This window comes from Elaeis guineensis, chromosome 12 (genome assembly GCF_000442705.2).
Source record: "Elaeis guineensis isolate ETL-2024a chromosome 12, EG11, whole genome shotgun sequence".
NCBI lineage: Eukaryota > Viridiplantae > Streptophyta > Magnoliopsida > Arecales > Arecaceae > Elaeis > Elaeis guineensis.
The window spans coordinates 17,682,186-17,698,692 of NC_026004.2; positions in this window are offsets into that span (position 1 = coordinate 17,682,186).

A 16,507-nucleotide genomic window follows, 5' to 3' on the forward strand; every position below is an offset into this window, starting at 1 on the left:
GATAGTATAGAAAAATTTATGAGGATATCTCGCCACTCTGCTGAAGCAAATAAAATCAATATGACCGTCCAGACTGAAGAAGCTACCGACGTCGAAGAAGACTGTTCTAGAGCAAGTCATCCTGGTGGTGTTCCAATGTAGTGACTCGTATCTTTTTTCTTTTTCTTCTGTCATTTGAACTTTGTAATCATTTTGATGTAAATGAATAAAATTTATTTTTGTTACTAGTGTTTGTAGTATTTGAATGGATTAGTGCAAATCATATTTTGAACTGAATTGGACAAATTTTGATCTGTATTAACTAAGAACTTAACTATAATTAAAATCATAAAATACGATCCGAGCTATAACTTAGCAAATGCACAATCTGAGCCATATTCTAAGCAAAGTACGGCTCGAGCCATAATCTGGATCGAAATTTGAGCCATACACAACTCGTACCTATTGTGCAGGTGTTAAAAAAGTTGGAATTCAAATCACCTCCACGCGTCAGGTATCGTCGTACATTCTCGCATGCCTCTTTGAAAGTGGTGGAGGGTATGATTCATCTGTCGCTGGCATTAACTATTATATCGACGGTAGGATTTACATCCCATCAAGGGTTGCCACACATCCAGCATCCGCTCTCGCTCTGTCGATTCACACCTACAATAATCAATGCTTTGAAAAGAAGCATCGCTTGGAGATGATTTGAACTCTGGGGCTATTTAAAATCTCAGATGAGACTGGACATAAGCTTTTAGGGTTTGTCCTTGTCTCTTTTCATTACAAGTCTCCCTCTTCTTCCGACTGTCGCTTTTAAAATTTTTTCTATTAGGAAGATGGCCTCTGGAGACTCTAATTTTATCCTACTGAGATTTTGGTCAAAGTTGATGAAACGAGATGTGGTACTGCTTCACGCGCAATTTCAAATCTCTTCAGAGTTCCAACTAAAAATTTTAAGACCGAATGATCGAGTTTGCCATCCTCCCTCAGGTCGGATGAGTCTCTATGAGGAATGTTTTCGGGCCAAGTTGAAGCTTCCTCTCCACCCCTTCTTCATGACTGTTCTTCAATATCTCAAAATGTCATCCTATTCTATAATCCAAAACTCCTTGTGACATATCTGTGGTTTCACCATAGCATGCGTGCTAGCTGAGATTAATCCCAACGTCGCACTTTTTCTCTCCTTCTTCAGCCTCAAGAGGCATCCAATTCACATGGGTGGTGGTATGTGTCGATGCAAAGGAAGAAGAACATCCGCCCACTGATATAGGATGCTCCTACCGCTATTCACGATTGAAAGAAGTGGTTCCTGTTCATCTCGCAGACATCTGGCGAGGACTAGGGGTTCATTACCTAGGGCAAACCCTAAAAAGCCATGCTAAAAGAGCCTTTTTTGAATCAGAGCCAGAGGGAGGAGGCAAAAATCCTGCATAACTTTAAGAACTCGATACTAAAGGAGCTTCTGTCAATACAGACGCTGTTCAATGCCGGCATTAGCCAGGCCGTCCCTCAAGGCACACATGGGTCACCTATCTCAAGGTTGCATGTTCTTCATTTTCTGCTTTACTCTTATGCTAACCATTTGGTTGCCTTAGTTGCAGTCTTTATTTTCTACTTTACTCTTATGCTAATTATTTGGTTGCCTTGGTTGCAGAAATAGTTATAGAGAAGGGCCCGAATGAAATAAAAAAATAGAGAAGGCCCATCGAAAAAGGATGATTGAGCTTGCGGGTGGTCGAAGCACCCGTATTAAGATTAGGCCCCCACATGCTACTAGCTCCTGGGTTCGAGAGTCCTGAGCCTCCTTGTGCTGGCAACTTTAGAGTCATGAGGATCCATTCTGACTCGACTTCACTGGCTTCTGATGGGGATCGAAGAAGCCAAACCAATCAAGCCCCTGAGGAGATAGTTTTGAGTATGCCAGCCTCTGAAGAGATAATTTCAAGCTTGCCGACCCCTCTTGTCATCATATTCTCTCTGAAAGACGAGCTAGTCGAGACAGTTGGGGTCTCCAGGACTGCGCCAGCTGGTCTGAAGCTCAAGGCTTCAGCCTTGGAAGACTATCAGCTGGTGCATAAGCTGTTCATCGAGATGCTTCTCCCAACCGATGCAACCAAACTACTAGTCGAGCTGCATAGGGAGGTGAGAAGAAAAGTGGTGGAGAGCTTCATCCGGATAAATTAAAGCTTTCTGCAGCACTTAAATATTTACTTGCTATGCTGCTAATAAGAAATTCATTGATAGGTCACCCATTATCTAAATGGGTACATGGAGAGTTGCCTCGAACTCTTGGCTGAGGCAAGGAAGCACCAAGCCAATGCCGAGACACTCAAGGGCATGAAAGACAAGGCTTAAAGGGAGGCCAGAGAGGCCTCCATGAGGACCGATGCCGTTAAAAGAAAAGCTGAAGATGCTGAAGTGGTGTTAAGAGGAGCTATCAAGGAGAAATCCTGATTGCTAAAAAAAATAAAGGAGCTTGAAGCTCAGCTGGAGGCAGCAGAGAAAAAGGCAGCAGAGGCCACCTCCAGGGCTATTGCGGATTGTCAGATGTCAGTAGAATACGAGGATGAGAAAATTGAGTTTTTTACTGATGTCTATACTTATGGGAAGCAGCTGGTCCGAGACAGGATTGCTGTCAAGTATCCAGAACTAAATTTGAATATTTTGGATGAGCTCTAGGAATCCACTGTAATCGACGTACCTACGACGGACATCCCAGCTCTAGGTACTACCTCTTAGACTTTTATCTTTCTTTTTTTTTGCTTTGTACCCAGACCTTCCAAGGTCATTGTAAAAACTCTTATTATAAATATTTTGCAGAGAATGAATAAATAAAGTTTGTTCCTCTTTTTACTTCCTTCCTCTCACTTGTGATTGCATACTCTTATTCAGCATGGAGGCTGATTTAGGATATTAGGCTCTGTAGTGAACTTAGCTCCAATCATGGAAAGTAGGAGTGTTTCGAGTAAAGGAACATCATGGTAGCCAAGTCGGGTTTGAATTAGGGTCGATCAAAGGTCGCTACAACTTAGGTCTATCCAAGGCAATTGCTCACTTATGCCGATTGAAGGTAATTATTCACGCTTATCGATCTGAGGTAATTATTTGTGCTTACCGATCTGAGGCAATTATTTGGGTGGTGTCTTTGCCTCATATTTTTCAATGTGAGTAGTCATGGGGAACGACGCCTACTGACTCTTCCGATAGGATAACACCTAAAAAAGAATATAGGGTTTGTAAGCATATGCTACGTAGTCAAGCCTTGATCCACGAAGCATCGCTTGGATTTTTTTCTGATAGTGGAAAAACACACCCTTTATTGCCTGATAGACAGCTGTATTCCTCCAAGATCTTGATTGACGGTTGATATGGGCACTGATGTCTATAAATAGGAACCGATGGCCAGTTAAACCCTACCTTTCATCTTTCTCTCCTTACAGAAACTTTTTCTCTCCTTCATCATGATAGCACTACCTCTGCATCCACCCTTATCAGCAATCAAGGCCAGGGTAAAGGAGCGGAGGGCCTTCATGAGAGCAGCCCGGGAGAGAATAAGAACTAGGCGCACTGGTCTATCTTCCTCTCATGGGCACCCTCCAACTCTCGATCCTGCCACCTTTTGGGAGTGGATGTACCCCCCAATTTAGGTGGATTTCACCCAGTATTTGAATACACTATGCCAAGGAGTCCCGGGCCTCTAAGGAGTTTGAGGAGGTTGTCGATATTGCCGCCGCCGGCTTTATCCTCAATTTCAAAGATTGTAAGACCTGCTTGCTGTAAATAATACCGTATCTAGAGCTTCAATTCCTCCAGCTTGGAAACAGTGATGAAGAGATGGGGGCTTTCTCATCAGATGAGGATTGTGCCTCCTCATCTCCTCTCTTCTTTTTCTTTTCTTTTCTTTTTTGTAAGGTGGCGCTTCAGACGTCATTTTTTTTCTGTAAATATTTGAATGGAAAGAAATTATCCATCTTACCATTTGCATTTCCTTTATTTATGCTTGCATATTTTTTACTTAACATGCAGAGGCTAGTCCTGACTTAAGGAACTTAGAATTATCCCAACCAATAAAATATACAACGCAATTCCCACCTTAGGGATTTAGATGAATCCATTCTGATTTAAAAAATCAAGCTTTATCACAATGTCAAAGCCAAAACGTCTTGAGCAGATGAGCCTCAATGACAACAATCCCGATCAAAAGGACTTTCCAAGTCATAATCGATCGAAGACAATTATCCAAGCAGTGAGTGGCATTCTTGCTCTGCTAGAAGATATGAGCGACATTTTTGCTTTGCTCTTTGACATGCAAGCAATATTTTTGCTTTGCTTATCTTGTGAGTGATATTTTTGCTCTGCTCGAAGATGTGAGCCATATTTTTACTCTACTCTTTAACGTGTGAGTGATATTTTTACTTTGCTCATCTTGTAAGCGGTATTTTTGTCCTGTTCTTTGATATGCGAGCAACATTTTTACTCTGCTCATCTTGTGAGTGGCATTTTTCTTTGCTCATCTTATGAGCAGTATTTTTATTTTACTCAGAGATGCGAGCGATATTTTTGCTCTGCTCTTTGATATATGAGCAGTATTTTCTCTGCTCATCTTGTGAGCGGTATTTTTGCTCTGTTCAAAGATGTGAACAGTATTTTTGCTCTGCTCTTTGACATATGAGCGATATTTTTGCTCTACTCTTTGACATGTGAGCAGTATTTTTGGTTTGTTCATCTTGTGAGTGGCATTTTTGCTCTATTCGTTAATGCAAGCAATATTTTTACTCTGCTCGTTGACGTGCGAGTGACATTTTTGCTCTGCTCATCTTGTAGGTTGAGGATCCTTTCGGTTAGCCCTTCGAAGGTTTTTTTTGGTTAGCTTTCATTTGCTGGACACGGTTTCGATCTTACTGTGAACTGAGGATCCTTTTAGGTTAGTCCTTCGAAGATTTTGTTTGCTTAGCCTTCGTTCACCAAGTGCGATTCCGCTTAAAAAAATTTTTGTAGAGCTCGTAAGACTGGAGTTTAAGCTTCTCATGCCACTTCCATGCGCAAACACAAATTAATGAACTTCAAATTTCATGTATATAATGGCAAGATGTTACAACATCACTAATAATACATGGACAGGTAAGCCAAATTCTATGGCCTAGGAAGTAGAGTCCCGTCAAGCTGCTTTAGCCAATAGATCCCAGAACGTACTACCTCATCTACTTAATAAGGGCCTTTCCAGTTAGATGACAATTTCTCCTGCTCGGTGGACTGTGAAACTTCGGCTCGTCGTAACACCAGGTCACCAACTCAGAATTCTTTGATCTTGACTCAAGTGTTATAGTATCTAGCTACCTTCTAACGATAGGTAGCCATTCTCATGGCAGTATGCTCCCTACTTAATTTTTTCAACCAAATCAAGGTTAGCCCAGAGGCATACTGAGTTGGTATCTTCATTATCCTCCTCCATTCTGAGAGACACTTATGCCCATACGCTTCATGAGCTACTCTTGAAAGTAGAGCGCTTCACAAGTGAGTCACTTGTTCAGTAATGATGTACTCCTATATCTCATCTGTATGTACACTAATATCTCCACACTCCTTGATTATGAGGATAACCAACCTATATGACATACAATGACCTACACTCGATAAACGTCATCATCCCTTAATGACGTATCATTTGATCGTCAATATATTTAAGAAACTATTTAATAAATTCTTCTTTATCGATTGTCATATAGTTCTAACGATTTCATCATAACACAAAAGTTCTAATAAGAAAAATATACACCTTGTGATGAAAATGTCAAAATAATTTTTATTCATTCGTAATTCATATACAAATTATAAAGAGCATAATCATCCAAGTAATTGACTTTAGGACATATTTTCTAACAACTCTCACTTGGACTAAAGCCAATCGGTATAGTATCTAATACCCCTCTTTTATTTGAGTTCATCGAACTCTTTGATTTCGAGGACTTTAGTAAATGGGTCAGCCAAGTTCTTTTTTTCGTCGATCTTTTAAAGATCGATGTCACCTCAATCAACAATCTTTCGGATAAGGTGATAGCGATGCAGAATATGCTTGATTCTTTGGTAAGACTTCGATTTTTTTGCTTGAGCTATGGCTCTAGTGTTGTCATAGTACAGCAGAACAGAACCATCAATAGAGAGTGCCACTCCAAGCTCGCTGATAAACTTTCACAATCAGATCGCTTCTTTGACAGCATTGGATGCCGCAATGTATTCTGCCTCGCACACTGAATCGACTATGGTGTGCTGCTTGAAATCTTTTCAACAGATCGCTCTCCCATTCAGGGTAAACATATAATCCAATATGCTCTTGCTGTCATCATGATATGACTGAAAGCTAGAATCAGTATATCCTATAAGTTTCAAGTCAATGTCTCCATAGATAAGCCATTGATCCTTAATATTTTTTAAATACTTAAGGATTATCTTTTCAACCTTCCAATGATTTTCATCTGGATCACACTGGTACCCATTCACTATCCCTAGTGAGTATACCACATTTGACCTCATATATATCATGGCATATATGATAGATCCTACTATCAAAGTATATATGATTCTACTCATACACTTTCTTTCTGATGGAGTTGTCGGACAATCCTTCTTAGAGAGAGTAATTTCATGACCTATCGAAAGATAGTCTTTTTTTGAATTTTTCATATTGAATTATTTCAGCATGATATTTATATAATGGATTGGGATAATCCAATCAGTCTTTTAGATTTATCCCTATAGATCTTCATCCCTAGGATATAGGATGCTTCTTCTAAATTCTTCATGAAAAATTATGAAGATAGCCAAAGCTTTGCACTTTATAAAGCAAGAACATCATTCTCTATTAACAGTATGTCATCCACATATACTACAAGAAAGATGACTATAGAACCATTAGTCCATTTATAAATGCATGGTTCTGCTCCGTTCCTAATGAAGCCATACGTTCTGCAAAAGCCTCCTCCATGTAAACGTACTTCTCCGTACGGACAAGTATATCCAAAAAGTCTCGAGGATAAGTCTTGGTCAATAATTTTTTCAAATCGTTCTTCAGTAAGCAATCCATCATCACGGCCATTGTGGTCGACTGGTCCCGATCGCGGACTTCCAGGGTCACCGCGTTGAAACAGTTGGCATAGGCATAGATTGACTTGCCCTCCTTCTGCTTGACGGTGTGGAGGTAATTGGACCATTTCTGCTATCGCCGACTGCTGATGAAGTGACCAATGAAAGACCGACATAGCTCCTCAAAGGAGTGGATGGAAGCCAGTTTCAAGTTTGAATATCATTATCGAGCTGTCCCTTTAAGAGTGGGAGGGAACGCTCGATAAAAGATAGCATCAGATACTCTCTGAAGGAGCATTGCCATCTTGAAGGTCTCCAAATGATCGATGGGGTTGGTGGTCCTGTCGTAGACCTCGAGCTGGAGAAACTTGAAGTGCCAAGGGAGTGACTCCTGCATTATCCTCAAAGTGAAGGATGGCTCACTATTGAACCCCTCGTAGGGCTATGCCGAGGAGTTATTGTTAAGAGTATTGTCGATCTTCATATCTATCCTTTCATCGAGTGCTCGGAATCATCTTGCGATGGTAAGATCTCAGACAGTGCAGGTCTCGAAATGTTGAGGAGAATGCCGACTAGAGATTGAATCATACCCTAATTATGAACTAAGAGATCACTACTTGGCCGGCTACTGGGCCGTGGGATGGCTCTGATGAGTCTGCCTCCTCTCTGGGTCCTAAGGAGGCGCACATGGCTCTGGATTCAGTGGGGCCACCACTACAGGAGGCACCGATGGTGCCACCGAGAGAACCACTGGTTGCATCGCTGAGGGAGGTGCAGAGGCAATCTGAGCAGACTGCTGCACCATCTGAAGAGGTGCAAGAACAATCTGGACTGCTTGAACAGCAGTCATCAAATTCTAAACCTACTGAAAGAGCAGGTTGAATTGATCCACCGTAATCAGTGCTGGCTGGATTGGCAGAGGAGTCTTCATCGCCGGCTACTGTGCTTGGCTATTGGGCTGACTCTCTGCCTGATGAGAGGCGGCGGCGTTAGAGCATCGGGATGATGCTCACTTTGATGGCATGATGAAGATTTCATCCTTTTTCTATCTGCTGCTGCTTGTTTTAGCTAGGTAGGAAGGCGGACGGCTGGTCCTTGTGTAGGAAGTATTGGAGTGACCTGTAAAAGAAAGTTCAAGTATGAGGTTTTTGCTCCTACGAGGATCCTCCGACGATCAAGTAAGATTCAGAGAATAAAGAGAGCAGCAATGAGTTCTCTGAGAGAGATTACTTATCTTGATCCTCGAGATTTTGGTTATTTATATAGAATATCATTGAACAGCTGTGAGATCGTGCGATCTCGAAATTGCAAGATCGTTAAACATGTCATTATGGATGAGATATTTTAGCCCTTAATCGCTCCTGCAAAATCAGAGGAGACGGTTATCTTTGAGCCTATCCACTCAGGGTGGATAGCTGTTGCGCACGTTAGGAAATAAGTCGGTCGAGGTCAAGGAGGCAGTTCATGTGCCAGGCAGACCATGCGGCAGGCAGTAAGTTAGTAGCTCGGCTTTGCATACTTCAGCTCTATTCTTAGATTGGCAGCCACTACAATAGGTCAGCAGTCCGGGGTATCCCACGATAACATGCTGATCCGAGATGGAAAGAGACTGCAAGGTACAAGTACAGGACCTCATCAGGTTCTGACTTGTTGAGGAGAGGTGGGGAGCCAAGGTATCTCTTCAGTTCATCAAATATGGCTTGGTATTCTTTTATCCATTGAAAGTCTTTTGTGCACTTAAGAGCTCCAAAGAAAAGTAAACTCTCCTCAGCTGACCTTGAGAGGAATCTGCTAAGAGCCACGATTCTTCCCATGAGATCTTGTACCTCCTTTATCATCCTTGGCAGCTTCATTTCCTGAAGTGCTCGAATCTTTTTATGGTTGGCTTTGATCTCACGCTGTGATACCATGATGTTGAAGAACTTACTGCAAGTAATCCCAAAGGCACATTTGTTTAGATTAAGCTTCATACGAAAGTGCCACAATATCGTGAAGGTCTCTTCAAGGTCGGCGATATAATGCTCAACAGCTTTGCTTTTGATGAGTATGTCATCCATATATACCTCCATATTCCATCTGATATGTTCTTTGAAGAGCTTGTTGATGAGCTTTTGATAAATTGATCCTACATGTTTTAGGACAAATGGCATGATTCTATAATAGAAAAGACCTTTGTCAGTAATAAAAGTTATTCTTTCTTCATCCTCGGAAGCTATGCAGATTTAGTTGTAGCCAGAGAAGGTATTCATAAAAGAGATGAGTTGGTGATCCAATATAGTGTCCACCAACTGATCGATTTAAGGCAGCATGTAACTATTCTTGGGGCATGCATTATTAAGATCGATGTAGTCGATGCACACGCACCACTTTCTATTCATCTTCTTGACCAACACTATATTAGCCAACCATTTAGGGCAATAGATCTTCTGGATGAAGTCAGCCTTGAAAAGCTTGTCAACTTCTTCTGTGATCTTCTATTGCTCCGGTGCTAAGCTTATTTTCTTCTGCCTGATGGGGTGATGTTTTGGATCTACATTCAGGCAATGGATGATGACCTCCGGATCTATGCCCGATATACCTGAGGCCAATCAAGCAAAGATCTACATTGGATTGGAGGAATGAGGCGATGTGTTGTCGGTCTTCATTGCTTAGGTTAGAGCCAACCTAGACTACTCTGGTCGGGGTCGGACTCTTCCACCATGATCAAATGAGGTCTTCTATAAGTTGACCTCTCTGCCACATCAATTCATCTCAGACATCAAGCTCTTCTATGGGCTAAAGCTCTGTGAGCACTTTACCATGTAAAGTTGCCATGTAGCACCTTTTAGCTAACTGTTGGTCTCCTCAAACCTCTCCAACCCTGCAAGAAGTTGGGAACTTCATCAATAAGTGGTAAGTTGATACTATTGCTCAGAGGACATTTAATCCCGATCAACCTAGTATAGCATTATAGGTAGATGGGACCATTATGACTAAGAAATTAACCTGGACGGTTGATTGCTTCAGAGCCTGTCCTACCATCATAAGTAGGGAAATCACCTCTTCTACAGGCATAGTGTTATGAGAAAAGTCGAGCAGAGGAGAATCCATTCTCCTCAATTGGTTACGAGGCAAACTCATTCTTATAAATGCATCATAAAATAAAATATCTACAGAGCTTCCATTATCAATTAGAATATGGTATATATCATAGCTCAAAATATTTAAAGTGACAACAACCAGATCATCATAAGGACACTTTTCCCTTTTAGGTCCACATTGGAGAAAGTGATTTCACCTTTGATCCTTCTCTTCTTCTACTTCTCCGCTCGGCCCAACTCTAGGGTAGGGCTACATATCTGCCCCTAGAGATGGTGTGGGTCACTCCCATCACTGGTCTATCTTTTTGGGGACTTTCACATCGAGGTGGTTCGCACCTAGCTTCTTCTCGGTTCTACCACTTCTTAACATATTATTGTAGTCACCCCTGCCTGATGAGTACTTCAATCTCATCTTTAAGCTGCTAGCATTCCTCCGTATCATGGTTATGGTCCCAATGATACTGATAATATTTTCTTGCGTTCAGTGCATGAGATGGAGCTATCATCTTCTTCGGTCTTAGAAGGTCTCTCTGATGCTCTATCTCCATTATTATTTGAGCTTGGGGTGTGTTAAGAGGGCTGTAATTATTAAACCTCCAAGGTGGAGACCTGAATCGGCATCATCTGGTCGAGATCCAGGCCGATCATTGGGAGGTGTATGGGATTGTCGAGATTTTTTGTCACTACACCAGCCTTCTTGCTTGGGCTTCTTGCTCCTTTGCTCACCTCCTTCCTTTCTCTGGGGGTCATCGGTGGGGTTCTTTCCATACCAAGCCCATGCTTCTTCAGCATTTGCATACTTCTTCGTCTTTACCAATATTTTGGCATAGTCTTTGGGATACCTCTTCTCAAGCGAGAAGAGGAAGTCATTCTTGAGCAACCCAACCTTGAGCACGGTCATGGCTACGGATCGGTCCAAATCACACACTTCTAAAGTTGCAGAATTAAAATAGTTGATATAGTCTCTAAGGGACCCACCTTTTTGCTGCTTAATGCTGACGAGTGAGTCCGAACTGCAGTGCTGCTGGCAACTGCTGATGAAGTGGATTGTGAACGACCAGTCGAGCTGCCCAAAAGAATCAATTGAGCTGAACTAAAAGCTTGAGTACCAATATCGGATAGCCTTCCTTAAGGTCGATAGGAATGCCTGGGAAAAAATTACATCGATCGCTCTGTGAAGGAGTATTAGAATCTTGAAGCTCTAGAAGTAGTCGATGGGATCCGAGGTCCTATCGTAGTTTGAATCTATTGGGAGTGGTTCATCCATGATCTTTCTAGTGGAGGGAGGATCAGTGTTAAAACTAAGCTCTACCTCTGGCTACTGAGTTTGGCCCTACAGTGCTTTGATCCACCACTGTATATCCTGAAATCTTCTTTCCACCTTGACGTCCCATATTGAGTAGGATTCTCGATACCAAGGAGAGAGGTTGCTTGGGATGTGGAATCTCTCCTCGACCATGGGGTCAGCGAATGCCTATGTCATCCTTGGTCGGGATCTGCTGATCAACTAAGTCGGCTATGCCCCTGCTTCAAACTACAAGGAGGTGAGTGCTGAGTTGCCGATCTAGCTTGATTCTAATGTGGAGCTTCCAGAATAGGTTGGGATGCAGCAGTTTGTTGCATCCCTTGTACAATAGCGAATAGAGCTTGCACTTGCTGGATGAGGTAGTTGAACTGCTCATTAAAGACCACTAGAGTCGGTTAAGAAGGTAGTTGTACTTGGGCCGATTCAAGTACGACAGCTTTCTAACAAATATTGTTCATCCATGCATTCATGGCCTCATGACTTTTCTCCCTCTTAAAAGATTAATCTCGAACAAAGATTTCGGATCTTTCCTTTAGCATCAATCTGTTTCTACCAAATCTCAAGTTGTAGAGATCAAAACTGATTTCGATAAGCGGCAATGGTGCTGATCTCCTAGGCTAAAGACTCCTCGAATGGGATGAGATGAGTATTTGACTGAGACGAGGTGCTGGAGTGGCTGACTTAGATGGCTAGGGCGAAACCTGCACAATACCCCTAACCGAAAGATTTTTCTGTGGGATCCTCCGATACTCAAATTAGTTGAAAATTGGAGAAAAAAGAGAGTAGAGTACTTTGAGGCTTTTTTAAGTGCTTACCTAAGGTCCCCACTCTCCCCCTATTTATAGAGGGGGAGTAAGAGTCATGCATGTCAGAAAAACCGGTCGCTCCTTGGATATCGCATGTGGATTGCATTGGTGGTGGTTATTTTCACACTTGCGACACTGAGCCAGTCGTTAATTACCATCGGGGCATTATTCGATCTCGATGATTTTCTTTCTTATCTGGCCTTTTCACAATCGTGAGGGGAATGGATTCTTTCTTGATTGAGTTTGCTTCCTTATTTGAAAGATCTTCCTCAAGTCAGCCGTGGCCGACCTCCACTTACCTCATGCATGGCTGAGGTTCGAGTCTCATCTTTTTAGGATTAAGAGCTTATTGAATTAGGCCGGTTGATCTGGGTTCTCATGTTCAACTCCTTCATATCGGCTATAGCCAACCCCTTGCAGTCTCTTCATTAATCGAGGACCAAATCTCCGAAGAGGTTGGTTGAGATCGAGGATCTAGCCAATCGAGACCGAGGTAATGGTCTACAACTGGAGGCAATTTAGCTAAGTAGGCATATGTAACATGCTTTAAAAATAAGTCTCTTTTTATATTTTTTATGATAATAATGGGTGGAAGCCTACGGCCACCAATGTGAGTGCCTTAGTCAACTTATAGTATATGACTTATTTCAATAATCTTTGATGTCTCAAAAGTCAACTAAGAATAATTCACATGATAAATGGAAGGCAAATTTCTCAATAATACAATAGAAAGGTCACATTTTAAAGTTTAACCTCATCTCTCTCTAATGCAGATACTAACAAAAATTGTGCCAATTGATGTATCCAAGTTCTCTTAGCAAAACATGCCAATCTTAAATTTAGATAATATTAAGAGTACGCTTGGTTCGTAATCTGAATTGAAATGGATTGAAATAGAAATTAAAATGACCACATATTTGATTCATGACCGAAATCAAAATCAAAGTTGGAATGAAATTTGAATACTAGGGATAGTAGAGATTATTGGAAGATTGGGATATTTTCATTCTCTCATGAAATCTTAATCAAAATTATGAGACTCCATCCAATCTAACAATTGGAATAGATCTCACTTCTCTCTATTTTCATTCCAAAATCCAACTCCTTCCAACCAAATGTAACTCCGTCATCAAGACCATACAAATATTTTGCATCCCTAACTCATGTATCCATTGATCAAACTAACTGGAACGAGACTCACATCTGTCCAAATGAAGAGTCCTGATTAACAAGCATGCAACAAGAGGAAAGGACATGAATGGTCAAAATTAGTTTGCCTAAGGATTTACTGTTCCTCCACCTAGCACTTGTCTTATTATACTGTAGTCTTTTCTTTCAGGAATTCATGGTGGGTTCCTCCTGTTGAAAAATATCAGTGGCAGCCTCGACCGGCTTTTATCGTGACAAGGTCAGGATCCAGTAAAGGCCGACGTCTCTTAAGATTCCATTTCATTAATTGCTTTTGTTCACATAACCCCTGATAGAAATAAGAAATTATGTTATGGTGCTACATTTTTTCAGGTTATAATTAATTATTTAGATTATCTAAGTAGCTTATAATCTACAGCAATGAAACTTTGCTGTCTACTGTCTGATCACTGTGGTTGTAGAAGATGGCCAAGAGCCAACTGTTGAGAGTGATCTTATTGTCCTTCTACTTTTTCTACCTTTTCCATCCACTAGCGCCTTCAAGCTTTATTTTCCTTCAAAAATAATGGACATTATCATGAAACAACAAGAACCAAAATCATTTTATCAGTACCATGACATACAGGGCATTGCTAAGTCTTCAATGATTTCATGGTCTCTACACTGGAATCAAACCTACCATGAATGTTAATCATGTTATGGCATGTTACATTCATGTCTATCCTTCTGATCTTTGTTACTATATTATAGGAATGATGATTCGACAAGCAAATAAATTTGAAAATGATATAATGTGACCATGGATTAGGTGTGACAATATTTGGTTGTAGTTGCATCAACCAAGCTAACATTGGATTCAAATCAACCTGAACTTGTTTTGGATGCTTGACCCACTTGAGCACCCAATTTTGTTATCTTGATAAATTTGCCGCGGAGTTTAAACCGGCCATAATTGACATTGTAAGCCTTAGAGAATTTTGGTATCCCATTTACAGGTTGTCTAGCACAAATATGCCGTTACTAATTATTCATATTAATCAAACAAACCTTTTTGACCATAGAGGTTACATACATTATATTTACTGTGTATTAAAATAGGTCATGTTAAATGATTCAGTTTTTTTTTTTATTTGTTTATTAGACATGTTAGGTCAGGATTAGCATTTATCGTTGACCACGTATGTTAAGCTCAATGTATCACAAACTCATCTAGGCTCATTCAATTATCACTTACAATTTTTTTTTAAACACTTGCAATATAAGAAATGTGAAGTTGATCTAAAAATTTCTATCAACAATGCACATTCTATGTGACAAGCTCTTTTAGCTACTTATGATAAGTGACAAATGTTGAGAACATTTTAATCATAGTCAATTGCTATTATCATTTCATAATATGAAAACGAACATTGTCGTGGTGTAAATTATCTTGAATGAGAAATTTAACTACAAATGCAAAGTTAAAGAATATAAATAATTAATAAATTAATTTATATAGTATTGTCAATTAGTAACAGGAATGATAAATTTGAAACCTAAAGACAGTCACCTCACCATCCATATACCGTCATCATATATATATATATATATATATATATATATATATATATATATATATATATATATATATTGTGAAGAAATATAGGAGTGTTGCCAACTCAGCTTTTTCAATAAATTTTGTTGTGCCATTTGGAAAGAGCACCTCTTTACATTAAATTATGTTATTAATATATAGTATTATTATATTCTTACAATTAAAATATATTTATATAGATAATTGAAAATATAAAATAATTTTAAAAATTTGAATGAATATTATTTTATTATTTATATATAATTTTTTTCAATCTGATCAGATCTAAAAGAAAATTTCTTTCGTACATCCGATCGTAAGTAATATGTGGGTTTTTAATTAATTTTTATATAAATTCTGAACTCTTTAATTCATCTTGGAAAGTCACACCACATATTTCTTTTTTTTAAAAAAAAATTGTACTCAAACTCCTTTTGTCATCGTGTAAAGTGGAAACTTAAAAAATGTAGTATGGTTTGACATCCTCCTTTGCTATCCATGTTCTTCTTTTCAGGCTTTTTTTAATAATATTTTCTTTTCCTCTTTTTTGGTAATGATAAGCGGCTGGGTTAGTAAAAATGGAGGAAGGAAGCACTCATAGCATCAGTGAGAAGCATTTGAGCTCAGGACGAGGAACATCAGACATCTAATAGAAGTCTTCTCAAGCAGCTAGATTTGCTAGATGGTCTTCCACTTGATTAGCCTCATGAGATACATGTCTACATATGAACTTAGAGATAGTTGATTGAATCAATCTGATACTCCTCAAAATAGGATGTTGAATCATCTCGAGACCATTTATCCATGAGATAATTGTGTTTTAAAATATAAAATATTGTTATCAAAATGTATCTCATGATCATTCTCACATGTAAATCTAACACATTATACATTAACTAAAACATCAAATAGGTTCGCATAAGTAAAGTAAAAGTGAACACAATTTTTTCTTGTACAAAGTTTTCTTTCATATAGCATTTCTTTGACGGTGTGACAAATATTTTTTTGAACTTTCCTCGTACCAGTAGTAGCGGCTTGAATATGAAAGGGTGGATCATTCATGTGAAAAGGGTTGATCATTCATGTGAAAATGCAACATGACAGAAGAAAGCATCATTAGTAAGATTTTTTTTACAACTTTGCCCAGAACCTATATTATTAATTATTTTTTCATTAAAAAAATGGAAGTTCAAAAATAAAATTTGCTTCTCTCCTTCTATAACACTAGAACAGCATGCCAAGACAAAAAGATAGCTATATCTACAACACCATGCTATCACTTTTTTTTTATGTTTTTATAAAATTTTGATACTAATTAATATTCATAACATGCATAGGAATAGAATATGCTTGAAATTTTCTCAAATCACTCCCTAGAAAATTTCAGTATCTTAAGTACACCCCTCCTTGTCCAAAGTCCTCGTTTTTTTTTTTTGGGTGAACAGCCATCAGGTCTTTAATAATGCATACCAGCCTAAATCTATTACTTTAATACCTTTACTAATTTGGTTTCTTTTAAACATTCAGT